The sequence below is a fragment of the Muntiacus reevesi genome, chromosome X, assembly GCF_963930625.1.
Source record: "Muntiacus reevesi chromosome X, mMunRee1.1, whole genome shotgun sequence".
Taxonomy (NCBI): Eukaryota; Metazoa; Chordata; class Mammalia; order Artiodactyla; family Cervidae; genus Muntiacus; species Muntiacus reevesi.
In genome coordinates, this window is record NC_089271.1 from 95,939,362 (window position 1) to 95,951,978 (window position 12,617).

General features: G+C 56.9%; 1 pseudogene; it reads left to right on the forward strand.

The window, feature by feature from the left end:
• The first annotated feature begins 10,357 nt into the window (after positions 1-10,357).
• LOC136154595 (protein EOLA1-like) lies at positions 10,358-11,635 on the forward strand (annotated as a pseudogene).
• Positions 11,636-12,617: the final 982 nt, after the last annotated feature.

A 12,617-nucleotide genomic window follows, 5' to 3' on the forward strand; every position in this document is an offset into this window, starting at 1 on the left:
AGTAGCACCAGCAGCAGCACAGTGCCCTTTCCGCTCACCTCCTCTACATGCATTTCCTATCGACACTTGAAAAGTGTGCTATGAAAGCAAGTCAACCAGGTGAGCCTAATGCTCCTGAGCTTCCGGTGTCATTGCTTGTATCTCAAAACCAGAGACTCCTGAATCACGTTAACACCCCAAAATTGTGTGCATGGACCCAGGTTTTCTGGGGCTGTACTGGGAGACCACAGAGGGCTCCGGATTCCTGAAACAAGACAGTGGACAGGTTTTCAGCATTACCAACTAGTGACTACACGTGCTTGCCAAGGGTCCTTCTTCTTTTTTGCTCTAGGTCCTCCCATTCTACCACAGAAGACCATGGTTGGTACCAAAAGATACCACATACTGAGGCTGTTTGGCAGATGGTGGGGTGTGTAGTTATCTAGGTTGACCTGGGGCTGGCCCTTGGTCCTGCCTGTCCCAGGAAGGGCATCCCTCTAGGCAGAAGGCTGGAGGAAGGTAACACATCCAGTACCCCTGGGCCTCTGTCAGTCCTCTGAAAGTGTTGGGTCTTATTGGGGCTAGGATCACTTGTTCCCAAAGCTTTGCCCAAAAGTCTTGGGGGCCACAAGAGTTTATGGATTTAGAAATCATTGACGGGGACACAGAGATCATCAACACCCAGGCAGGGGCTGGCAAACACACTGACGTGGCTGCAGTGAACCATGTGACTGTTAATACCAAGTGAGCTACGTAGGGAAAATTCGGGATACTATAAATAGCTTCTTGGTATCATCCATTTTTGGTTTTACTACCAAAAGTGCTTAGGTCAAGCTGGTGAAAACACTTGGCTGCTGAAGTGTTCTGGGTGATGGAGTGGTGGAAAGCAGATAATGGACCTGAGGCAGTGGTCAGATGCTGTCTCCTGCACAGTTCAGGGAAGAGCCCCCCAGCTTCATGGATTCCTGGTCCTGCTACAGTCCCCAGTTCACAAAGCCTGGCAGTTTGACTCAGCTCACACTGCCTTCTGTCCCAGGTGCCACTATGTACATCTTTGCTCAAAATCTGCCGATGGCCCTCAAGTCCCAACCCAGGCCACATCCTATAGAATCTTTGGCACTGGGGGCCAGTGGTGTCCATGTTCTCCTCTTTTCCTAATTGGAGGCTCTTCACTCTCTCCCTGTCTCCCAGCTGCAGGCTTCAAGGTACATGGCTGCATTCCCACTCATTCTGGGGAAACATCTCTTGGCAAGAGATGCCTTTTCAACTACTATTCAGAGTAGGTGCTTTCTGGTTTACAGACTGCTTTTATGTGAATCATCCCAGACTGCCTCACTCTCATCAGATACACCGGCAAATAGGACTATTCCTAATGGGGACATTTCACACCGTGTTCATCATTCAGATAAAGAAACGGAGACTCAGAGAGGGGGTGATTTGCTGAGACTCACGCTCCAGCACTGGTGGTGCTGGGGACCAATCCAGCTTTGAGATGGCAGAGCAGAGTGTCTGCTTCCTCCCACACCACCTCTGTGGAGGACCAGAGCCTGCCCAGCCTACCTGGCTGCTGCACATGCCTGCACGCAGCCTTGCCTCTGCAGGCAGTGGATGAAACTTCACAGCGCATCAAAGGCTTTAGAAATCCTTTGCCGAAAATCCCTCAGGGAACCTATACAGATAGTGTCAGGCTGGGGGCCCTCCACAAGCTCACTTGCTTCAGCTACACACCTGGGCTCAGTTCCCTCCATCGGTCTGACCCTTCTGGGTGCCCTTCCTCCATTTCCCTGCCAAGGAGACCCTCTTCACTACAAGACCCAGCACAGACGGCCCTCCCATCTGAAAAGCCCTCCATGGCCCCTCGATGTGACTCAGGGATTGGTTCCCCAGGCTTCATGCCCCCCAACTTCTGCCTCATTTCAGGCTCTGTGCTTTACAGATCTGTCTGGAAGATGCACTCCAGCCTCCCCATCCCCAGACCTAAGTGATGCAGGTGTGAATGGATACGTGATGCCCTGCACGCCATACCATCAGGGCCCACTGTGGACACCTCAATGCCTGTCTGTGCTCTGCACCTCCCAACGGGCTGGCAGGAACTGTCAGGTCAACATTGCAGGTGATGGGTGCCCTGCCCGGCCATGTCTGCTCCCTGTCCCCTTGGTGGTTAAGTCCCCAGCCAGCCTCTTGCACCAACTCCCTACCCTCCCCACCCCTGGGAACAGCCTCACGAAGGACCCATACCAAGAAGGCTGGCTCTGGAGTGGTCTGAGGAGAAGTGGCATGATGGGGTCTTGGTAGGGGGTTGACATCCCTGCCCCATGGGTTATGAGGACCCATCCTGGGGGTAGTCAGTGTGTACTCAGCCCTGGGCTCAAGGCCACAGCCCAGCTGCTAGAACTTGTGCTGGGCTGGCAAGGGGAGAGGAATTCCCTGGCAAGTGAGAAGATCTAGGTGTGTGGAACGTGGAGGGGGGGAATACAGGAAAGTGACTTCCTTGCTTTGCTGTCTGCAGGGAGCTGACCAGCCTAGGATGAAGAACAGTGAGAACCAAGGGAGGGGGCAGGGTCTCCCCAGTAGCTGACAAAGCTTCAGGCAGGGTTAAACATTGGCCCAGGATTCGACAGGAGTGGCTGAACTTAAAGACACTGAATGTTCCACCAAGGCAGGACTGACCCACTGGTATCTGATGTCCTCTCAGGAAAAAATGCATCAGTGACACAAAGGCCAGGGAGACTGGAAGGCAAGCCCCAGAAGACTGGGACATCCCAGACATCTCTGAACTTCTAAGCTGGTGCCCCCCACCCTCAAGGGAGCAAACTGGACCAGAGGCCTCCCTCACAGGTGCCCTCCATCCCAGGAAGCAGGGGAACTGGCCGCCCCGATCTGTGGCAGAGCCCACAGCACTACCAGGATGAGAACAAGGAAGCATGGGAAGAACTGGCCACCTACTGCCCGGCCACCAAGCAGAGACTGCAGCAGAGGTCGTGGGGTTGCACTAGGCGGCCAGGAGCCAGGGACCATGATGAGGGCTGCTGCCTCCCCGGAGGCCGGACCCACAGAGCAGGGAAGGTGGACCATGCAACGCGGGCTCCCAGAGCCTTGATAGGTAGGCAACCAACCAAGGTACAGTCCAAAACGACACTGAGGACAAGGGCAGCCACCCCGGTAAACAGGTCAAAATACCTCACCCATGTTTGGCCCCTGAGCCAGTTCTCAGGTCTGGAACTGAGGAACAGGGATGGGGCAGGTCCCTGGATGAAGGACGCTACTGCACCACACCAAACAGACATGGGAACAACCCTAGGCCTGCCCAAAGGGATCTCGGGCTCTGAGATGGTGAACCCACACAGGCAGGTGGGACGACCAGAGGAATGGAAGTTGCCAGACACAGGGTCAAGTTGACAGCAATGTGAGAGACATGGTTAACTCTGACTCTGTGGCCCCTGTGGGATGACCAACTGGGCTGGGCTTTCTGGGCACAGGGGCTCAGCCGTCAAGAGACATGGGGCTAGTCCCGAGGATTCGTCAGTTGGTTGAGCTGGGAGGGCCTGAGGCCTAGAATGCAGTATCCCCCAGAGCCAGGTTCAGGGCTTAGCGAGATGTCTGTCGAGGAGTCCTTCAGAACCTGGGGGAACATGTGATGTGAGGGAAAGATGGTAAGGCCAAATGGAAACTTGGTGTGAACTCCAGTGGGTGAAAGAGAAACACAGAAAAAGAGGGGGGATACACGCCCCACTCATGAACTGGGGAACCTTCTCACCTCTGGCGGCAAATCAAGGGCATCCTCTGCTCCTGACCCCTCACACCCACTCTGCTTGGCCAAGTCACCACAGTGGGCACACAGGTACTCAAAGGATAACCAATGGGGCTCCCACCCAGAGTACAAGAGTCCCCTCACTGAAGTCCTCTCACCATTGGTATGGGATGGCAATGTGCACTCCAGTTTGCCCTCCCTGCTCCTCGTTCTCAAAAACTAAATAGCTGGATCTGGTCTGTGCGCCTCAGCATGGTGTCTGGAAGCCCCCTCCAATGCTGGGGGGTGTGGCACCTGGGTCGTGGCCAACCTGCCCAGATGGAGGACAGTGAAGAACATGCAGACCCCAGAGCTTGGGAGTGATGGACACGTGCAAACCAGCACCTCACACCCCCGGGTCAAACGTGATATAAAGGCCTGTGATGTGAATGCGAGCAGGGCAGCACCAGAGGCTTACAAACGCTCCCCCAGTCAGCCTGGGTGGTGCCCCATCCCCTGGGCAATCAGTACCCCAAGTAGCGGCAGCAGAATGGCCACCCGTGTCCGCAGGTCCCATGTGTGCCGCGTCTTCTCAAAGAACTGCAGTGGAACTGAGATGAAATCAGAAATGCGTCTGGTTCTCAGGCTGGCCCCTCCATCTGGCCTGTATGGAAAGGGCTGTGGTCAACGGGAGCTGCCCTGGGGACAGAGGGAAAGTAGGACTGGCTGACCTCCCGGAGCTACACAGCTGCCCCTGGGCTTGTCCTGCATGTGAGAGTCCAAGACCCAGAACCAAAGCTAGGCAGGGACCGAGGGACTGACACGGATGTGAAGGGTCCCTCTCTCACGGGCAGAGTGCTGGACACCAGAGCAGTGTCTCCTTGGGGACTGCTCGCCCCAGGTGCCAAGCCTGGTGGTGGATGGTGACCCCCATTGGGAGGGCATGATGGACACATGCTGACCTGTGGGGCACTTATGGCTCTGAGACACCAAGCCAATACTGAGTCCATTGCTAGCCTGCAAACAGAAGAGGACAAATCTGCAATACAAACACCAGGGCGGGATGAGCGCCCAAAAGAAGTGCTCACAACTCGGCACAGAAAGGACACACAGCTCAGCAGAAAAGTGGGCAACAGGCATTTCAGAGAGGAAACCACATTGTCCAAGGAGGACACGAGGGAAACCGAGAATCTGGATCGAGCGCTCCCAGGTCAGTGCTGCCGCAAATGCAGAGCAGGAGCAAAGTGGAACCCTCACCAAGCCTCAGAGACCCAGATGGGGTGGGAGGCAACACTCCCTGGGGCTCGGTCTGCACATCTGGGCACGTGAGGAGAGCTGGCGCCAGTAGCTGGAAAGGGACAGGTGCAGAGAAACGCCACAGATTAGGTCCTCACAGCTGCCCCCATCAGCAGCCACACATCATAGGTGTCCAGTTCAGTGGGCAAGGTCTTGTTCAGAGCCAGGATGAGGGAAGAACAGCAGCAGCTCACCTACCATTCACAGGACCCTCCCTCATGATCTGAAACCACTACCAGCACGTTTTGGGGTATATGGAGTTAGCTGATAACCACTCTTGGGGCAAGGAGGAGAGCACCAGCATGAGGGAGCTGGGTGTGGTGATCGCTTGGGTCCCTGCAGCACTGAGGCCTCAAATCCAGGAGGCAGCCTCTGCCCCTCAACTCATGGCTGGGAGGCTTCTGCAAGGAGAGAAGAGGCTGCATGTTAGAAGGGAAAGCACTGCTCGGACTCAACATTCCCAAAGCAGCAGTTGCGTGGGCGCCCAGCTAACGGGAACCAGTGAGACACCGACCCTGCCTTTCAGGGACTCGGTGACCCTCGGGGGTCCAGACTCATGCACAGCAGCCACAGCCTGGGAGGAAAAGGAGGTCAAAGGCATCAGCAGGAAGATCCAGGGCGCTCCAGAACTACCAGATGAGAGCAAGGGACACTTGGGCAGACGGAAAAGAGCAAGACGGACACTTATGTTACGGTTGTGCCTGGAAGGAGGACAGAGGGTTGTCAGGACAAGAGGAGCCAGCCGTCTAGGGGCAGGAACTGCAGGAGTTGAACTGTGGGGTCCTGGATGTGCTCTACACAGAGCCCAGGGCCAGCACAGTCACCCAGAGTGCTGGGCGATGAGGAAGGAGACCTGGGACCACAGGAAGCCCCCCAGGGCACCACGGTCAGGTTGGGGCTTAAACAGGAGAGGGCTCAACTGTGGTTTCCATCCGGGGTTGAGGACAGATGTGCACGCAGTGTGACACAGAATCAATGGTATGTACAACACCAGCTGGAGATGGAGAGACAGGTTTCCAGGCTAGTGGGGGGCCTAGGCTGACAGCACCACCACGGCCCATGAGGCCTGAGTTCAGCTAGTAGCAGTGGGGACAGGAAGAGGAGCATTTACCGTGATCAGGCACTTGGGAGGCAGGGACACAGCAGGCAGGGCGGTGGATAGGAACAGAGTCAGATGGTTGCTCTGGGTGAGCTGAGCTCCCAGACGAAAGGAAGAGTTCAGGAAACAGTTCTGAAGGCAAAGCTGCCTTTCTCTGAGACATCTCAGGTCCCAGGGGCAGCAGGAAACACATTGAGGACTTTCTTTTGCCTCTGCAAAAAAACAGATAGACTGTTGCTCAGCACCGGGCCAGCAGTCCCAGGGTGGCTTGGAGGGGAGCCAGCCTCAGCCCAGCGATGGGGAACTATGCCCAGAGGTCGTGCCTCTCTCCACTTCCCTGGCCCCTGGGATCCACTCTGAAGTTCAGATGCAGTCGCTGAAGACACTGGGTCATGGTCACTTTGACTCTCGCCGATTCTCGCAGACTGGACACCTATGGCAAGGACTCAAAAGGGCACAGTCTGGCCTCTGCCATGAAGCTGGACAGGCCCACTCTCCGTGGGTTTCCTAGGCAAACAGCTCCATCTTTGCAGCCACGCCCTGCCTCTGATGGCTCCACCCCACCCACAGCCAGGCAGGAGCCTCACCCCAGTCCCACCCCACCCCAGCCCAGCCCCAACCCCTTTCCTTCCCAGTCCAGCTCTGCTCCACCCCGCCCCACCCCAGCCCCAAGTATTTCTCCAGAAGCTCCACCTCACCCCGGTCTTTCCCATACTCTTCCTCCCACACTGCTCCTTCCACCTCCTCCCCTCTCTTCCACTAGGCTGCTCAGTTCCTGGTCCTCCTCCGGGTCCCACTCCAGGCCCCTGGTCTCGAGGCTCCTCCCTGTCTGACCTTCCAGGTGCCTCAGAGCTGGGCGGATCTTAGTTTGTCTCCTAGCAGACAGCGCCAGTGAGGGAATGCACCTTTGTTCCTACGTGCGTGTCTATGTAACTGCATGCCTGCGTGCCTACGTGAGTAAGGGAAGCCATACACACTGGAAATGATGGGCGTCAGTGTTTGTGGGCACGATGCGACTGAGGCCAGCCGGTGCTGTCAGCTGTCTCGGTCCCAGTGGCAGATCACTGTCCTGCCTGGTGGCCGCAGCCCGGCCATCCCAAAGCGATTGTGACTCTCTCTGCCTGCAGGAAGGCGGAGCCTGCCTCATGTACAGATGATACCTCCAGGCGGGGGTTTCCAGGCTCTGGGACAAGGAGTGCTTGCCAGGGGGCCGAGGCAGACCTTCTGGCCCCCTCCACGGCCACAATCCCCGCCCGCTTTCTTTCCACGTGTGCATCCCAGTGATGCCTTGGGCCACATGGGAAGATGCCAGCAGACTTGCCCTCCAGCCTCCTACCCTGCCCCTGGACTATGACCTCACACAAGGCCCACCCTCCCCCTGCGAGTCGTCCCGACCCAAGCTTGACCCTGCAGGGCTCAGCTGCTTGTCCCCAGTTCCCCTCCTGGTGGGGCCCAACCACGAGTCCATGGAGGGCAGCCCACTGACTGTGGCGGCCCCCGGATCCTTCCAGAGTGGCAGTGTGAGGGAAGCAGTTGTTTTCTCCTGTATTGCAGGGTCTCCTGGGCTGTAAATCACAATCACTCCTGGGAGATGGGCTTATGTGCTATGGACTGAGACATCATGGGGTCCCTGTCCCAGCCACATGAGGACAGGCCAGCTGCTGTGATGAGCACAACCCACCCTGAGGGAAACTGCTCATGTGTTTCTCATCAGTTGGGCCCTCCTGGAAACCCATGGCTTGAGGGCCCTGCCAAGGAGAAGACCGTGGTAGCTGTTGTCCAAGACTGCTATATTGTCACTGGTGACTTTCTCCCTGTTCCTCTGGTCCTCGTGCAGGTGAAGATGCCCAGTCAAGCAGGCAGAAGCATGTTTTCTCCTCTGGCCATCAAGCAGGCACCCACTGCTTCAGGCTGTAGGAGTGCTTGCAGCCACTTCTTGCTCAGGGATTCCACCCACACAGGTGAGATTTGGAGGCTCTCAGGAGGAAGGGGTTGGGTTGGCTGAGAAACTGAATGGTGGCCACTGGGCAAGCCTGGGATCCAGTCACATACCCCAGTAGAAGACACAGCAATGGCCAAGCCCCGGGGCCAGCCAGGTCCTTTGTAACCAAGCCAGACCCGGTGAAGAGTGTGACCCTTTGTCACCCAGCAGGTGGGCAAACGTTCAAGCAAATGATGATGCTCAGGGCCAGCCAGTGCATGAGGCCATGACACCCTTGCCTGTGGTTGGTGGAGTGGAAACAGGGGAAGCCTTTTTGGGGGGCCATTTGCTGGTGTGTGTCAGCACCTCGGGTGTGTGTCATGTGGCCTGGGCCACCTCTTGCATGGTTTTTCAATGAGTGTGTGGTCATGTCGAGTGGCTGTATTGGCAGAATGAGCTTTCCCTTCCCTTCCATCAAGAGGGAAGCATCAGTAACTTGTGGGACCCCTGACACTGGCAGGTGTATACAGACACATGAAGATGTGCAGACGTAGAAGAGTGTGCCCGAGGTGCTGGGAGTGGAGAAGCCATCCCCCCACTTCCCACTTGCCCCTGCAGAGAGATGTTCGGACAGGGCTGACACTCTGGCTTCATTTGCCGGCAGTCACATCCGAATCACACTGGGTGGCTCATACTAGGATCCATGTTGGTTCAGGAGGCCCGGCAGCTGAGGTCGAGGTGTTGGCTGGCGTTGGCTCTCATGAGGGCTGTGGAGCGTCTCTCCCATCTCTCCTCCATCTCTTCCAGGGCATTGCTGGCCTTGGTGGGTGTGTCTGGACTTGGAGAGCTCTGCCTTCCTCTTCACCCCAGTTCCCTCGTGTGCCTCTCTGTCTTTAAATGTGCCCTTTATATGGAGACAGCTGTACTGTTAGAGGAGGGTCCATCCTTATTGTGCTCACTTGACCTCCATCAGCTCTGTGAAGAACTTTCCTTTGTCTGTAAGGTCACGCCAAGGTATTTGGGATTGGGACTCCAGCACCTGACTCTGAGGGTACACAATGTGAGTCCTCACACCCTACAAAGGCTCTGAGGAAGGAACACACTGGAATGTTAAAAGGATGGAAAGATGGCCTTTGTGGCTACTGGGGGTGAATCCAGGGTCGAGAAGAGCAGGCCACCAGGGTAGGAGCTAGATCACATAGGGCCTCGTGGGCCTGTGAGAACTGTGGCTCTGCTGTGCTCCAGGAGGGAAAGGCCCAGAAGGCCCTGAGCGGGGTGCCCGTGGGACCTTGTCCCCATCCTCACAGCCATGTGGAAACGGAGGCCCCTTGCAAGGTGCTGAGACCCTGCTGACGTTAAGGCTCGTGGCTCTGCTCCTCTGCCTCCACCCCCCTCCAGTGAGCAGGGACCACCCCCCTCCAGGTACAGGGAAAGAAGTGAGAATGGTGGTGCGTGTGTTCAAGTCCCCTGCAGTCATGGGCTACATATCTATGCCTCCGTGCCTCCTCAGCCGTCGAACGAGGTGACGATAACCTAGTGGATTATTTGAAGTCTGAATTCTGTGATCCCTACATGGTGCCATCCTAGGCCCTGGTGATGACATGGAGTGCACCCATCTCAGTAGTTCCTGCTCTTCTTTGTTCTTTCTCTAGGCTCTGAGCAGGGCCCGGGACATCTGCTGACAGTGGAGGCAGTGGTATGGGAAGGACTGGGTGGAAAGTGGCTCCCAAAGTTACAGGGAAGACACCTGGCAGGGCTTTTGAGGTCCAGGGTGCCCCATGGCCGAGTCCACATTGGTTAGCATAGATCTGCCCTCATCATCCCTGGGCTAAGACGGGGGATCTGCAGAGCATGGGCAGTGATGGGGCCGCAGAGCTGAAAAGTGGGGTGGTGGCAGGGAGTGGGGGAAGCCAAGCCCAGGACAATGCCTGTCTGTGCTGGGAGAGGACCAGAGCCTGGTCTCTGGGCTGTGAAGCCAGGGGGCTTGTGCTCCCTCCTCAGTGCTCTCAGGGTTTCAGGGCCCTCTGTCTTGGATCTCACCTCATGCCTTTCTCCCACTGTCCCACCCTCCTTGCTGACCTCCCCACAGACTGCATGGGATGGATGGGTCCTCTGGGTTACCACCGTGCCATCAGTGAACTGTGTGGAGATAGATGGAAAGAGCCAGCTTTCTCTGACCCATGCTTTCTGTGTCAGCAGATTTGGAGGATGCTCAGGCTCGTGGGGCTGAGGTCCAGCCCAGGGCTGTGAGCTTGCAGGCCACTGAATCACACTCCTGACCTTTGTGGTTTTGTGTTTCTGCAGCCACATGAAGACCTGGGAGCCCTGGGAGATGAAGTTCGGCTGTCTGCTCTTCTGACGGCCCTATGCGGGTTTTGTCTTAAACGGTGTCAAGACCCTGGAGATGGAGATGCCATAGCAGCCCATGCTACGTGGCCACCAGCACTATACCCTGGCCGTCCACATGGCACACCGGGACTGGGAGGACGCGGCCTGGCGGGAGCTGCTGGAGCAGAGGCTGGGGATGAGCCCCACCCAGATCCAGGCCTTGCTGCGGGACGGGGTAAAGTTCAGTCATGGAGTGATCGTGGGTAAGTGATGCCCTGCCTCCTGCTGCCCGCATGGCCCCCAGCACTGCCCTGGATCTTGGCCGGATTGTGCTTGTTTGTTTTCTGTTGAACTAGTTTGTGAGGTTGGGCGTGGCGGCTGAGGTTTCTTCAGAGGGACAGCAAGGGTCCCTGGGCTGGGAGCCAGCTGCCCGAGGTGCCTGATCACCACTCTGGGCCTCAGTCCCCGTTTGTGCTTGAGGCAGAGGTGGGTCCAGGTCTGCACGTGGCACTTGTCTGTGTGTCTGTGTCCCCACGTGTGTCTGTGTGCCCGGCAGAGACCATGAGAGGCAGTAAAGCACAAAGCCTGGGTTCCACACCCACACTGCCTGAAGCAGGGCCTAAGCAAGTCCCCTGACTCCCCAGGGGTGAGGCCCCACAGCAACACCTGTCTGCTGGTAAATCCCTTGGGGACCTGATGTCTGCTGGCCCCTGCTGGGGCCCTCCTGCTCTGTCCCTGTGGCCTGCAGTGGGCAGACTGAGAGCTGCCCGTGGCCTGGTGGGTTCATGGGGCACCAGGCCTCTCCATTTCATTTTGCTCCCTCCCTCGCTTGGCCTCGCTGTGAGTTCCCTTTGCTGAGGTGAGCCCGTCTGAAATGCTCAGCCAGAGGACCCAGTTCACCTAGGGTTCCCTCCATGATATGGTCTTAGTCTCAAGCAGGTGCAACTTTGAATGACCTTGTTCTCATTCTGTGTCCTGTCTTTGCACACATCTCATGGTCATCGGGAGCATTTAGCTGTGCCTAGAAAACCTAGGTCCCGACTAGGTGGAGGAGCTGGAGAATCAAGGCCTGCTACCCGACCTGCAACAGAAGTACATGACTGCGCTTGATAACCCCTGCTGGCTGCTGCAGTCCATCGATGGGAGGGGCGGGAAGTACATCTTCCAGGTGGACATCCTCCAGCACCTGGTCCTCTTTGGGCAGGAGGCCTGTCCAGACTGGGCTCTCGAGAGGAATGTGACCGAGAGACCAGAACATGCTGATACCATGCAGTCACCATAGCGCTCGGACTTGCCCATCTGGTTCTGTCTGAATCGACCCTGTGCTGTGGTGCCCACTTGGTGCGGGGCTAGGGACAGGGACTCCCCTCATGTGATGCTGCTCTGGAATCAGTGAGAGTCTCTGGGACTTAGACCTTTATGAATTGATGGCATTGCCAGTTGTTTTGGCCTGCTGGATCTGGGTGGTTGAGAGAAATGTGTTGTGGAAACAGGTTATTGTTTTTCCCTCTCTGTTCTGGTCCGAAGTCCCGGATGTTGGAACAATGACCAGGGGGTGATAGGGGAAGACTGGGGGCAGGGCTGCACATCGGCAGGCAGAGAGGCCCACAGGCCCAGAAACAGGCCACTGTTTATCCTTGCACGTGACCCTTGTCCTACTGTAAAGTGTCCCTTGGCTCTCAAAGCATGTGTGTTGGACGCAGTGCCTGGCCGCCTCACGCCCAAAGAGAGGCTCCTAAATACAGCTGTGAGGGCAGAGCGACTAGGGCTGGTGTTCACCGTGTGGAAACCTTGTACTTGTCTTTGGGTTTGGGGTAATGTGTTTGCAAGGCACTTGGCGGCTGGCGTGACCCTGCTTTCCAGTGAGTCTCCTGGGGAGGCCCCTGGATAGGGAGCTGGGACACTCAGCTGCTGATCAGAAACTTGTGGCATCGTTGGGGGACACTTGAGGATCCCTTCTGCTGCAGGGTGCATGACTCATGGAAGGTGACACCCCAAAGGTCGGGAGCCCAGTTGGGCCGTCTGCTGAGTGGCAGGCAAGGCCCAGGGACCTGTCTGTCCTGGGCTTGGCTCAGCACTCGGCTCATGAGTCAGATGCTTGGATGAATCTGTGTTTCAGTCCTTGTTTCAGTCCTTCCTTCCTTGGGCTTGCTCAGCTCAGTCATCCTGACCATGAGTGTGATGCCTGGGATCAAACCACAGACAGGAATGAGGCAGGGGAATAGATGGGGATGATGGGCCTGGGGGAGAGAGGGGTTGTGAGT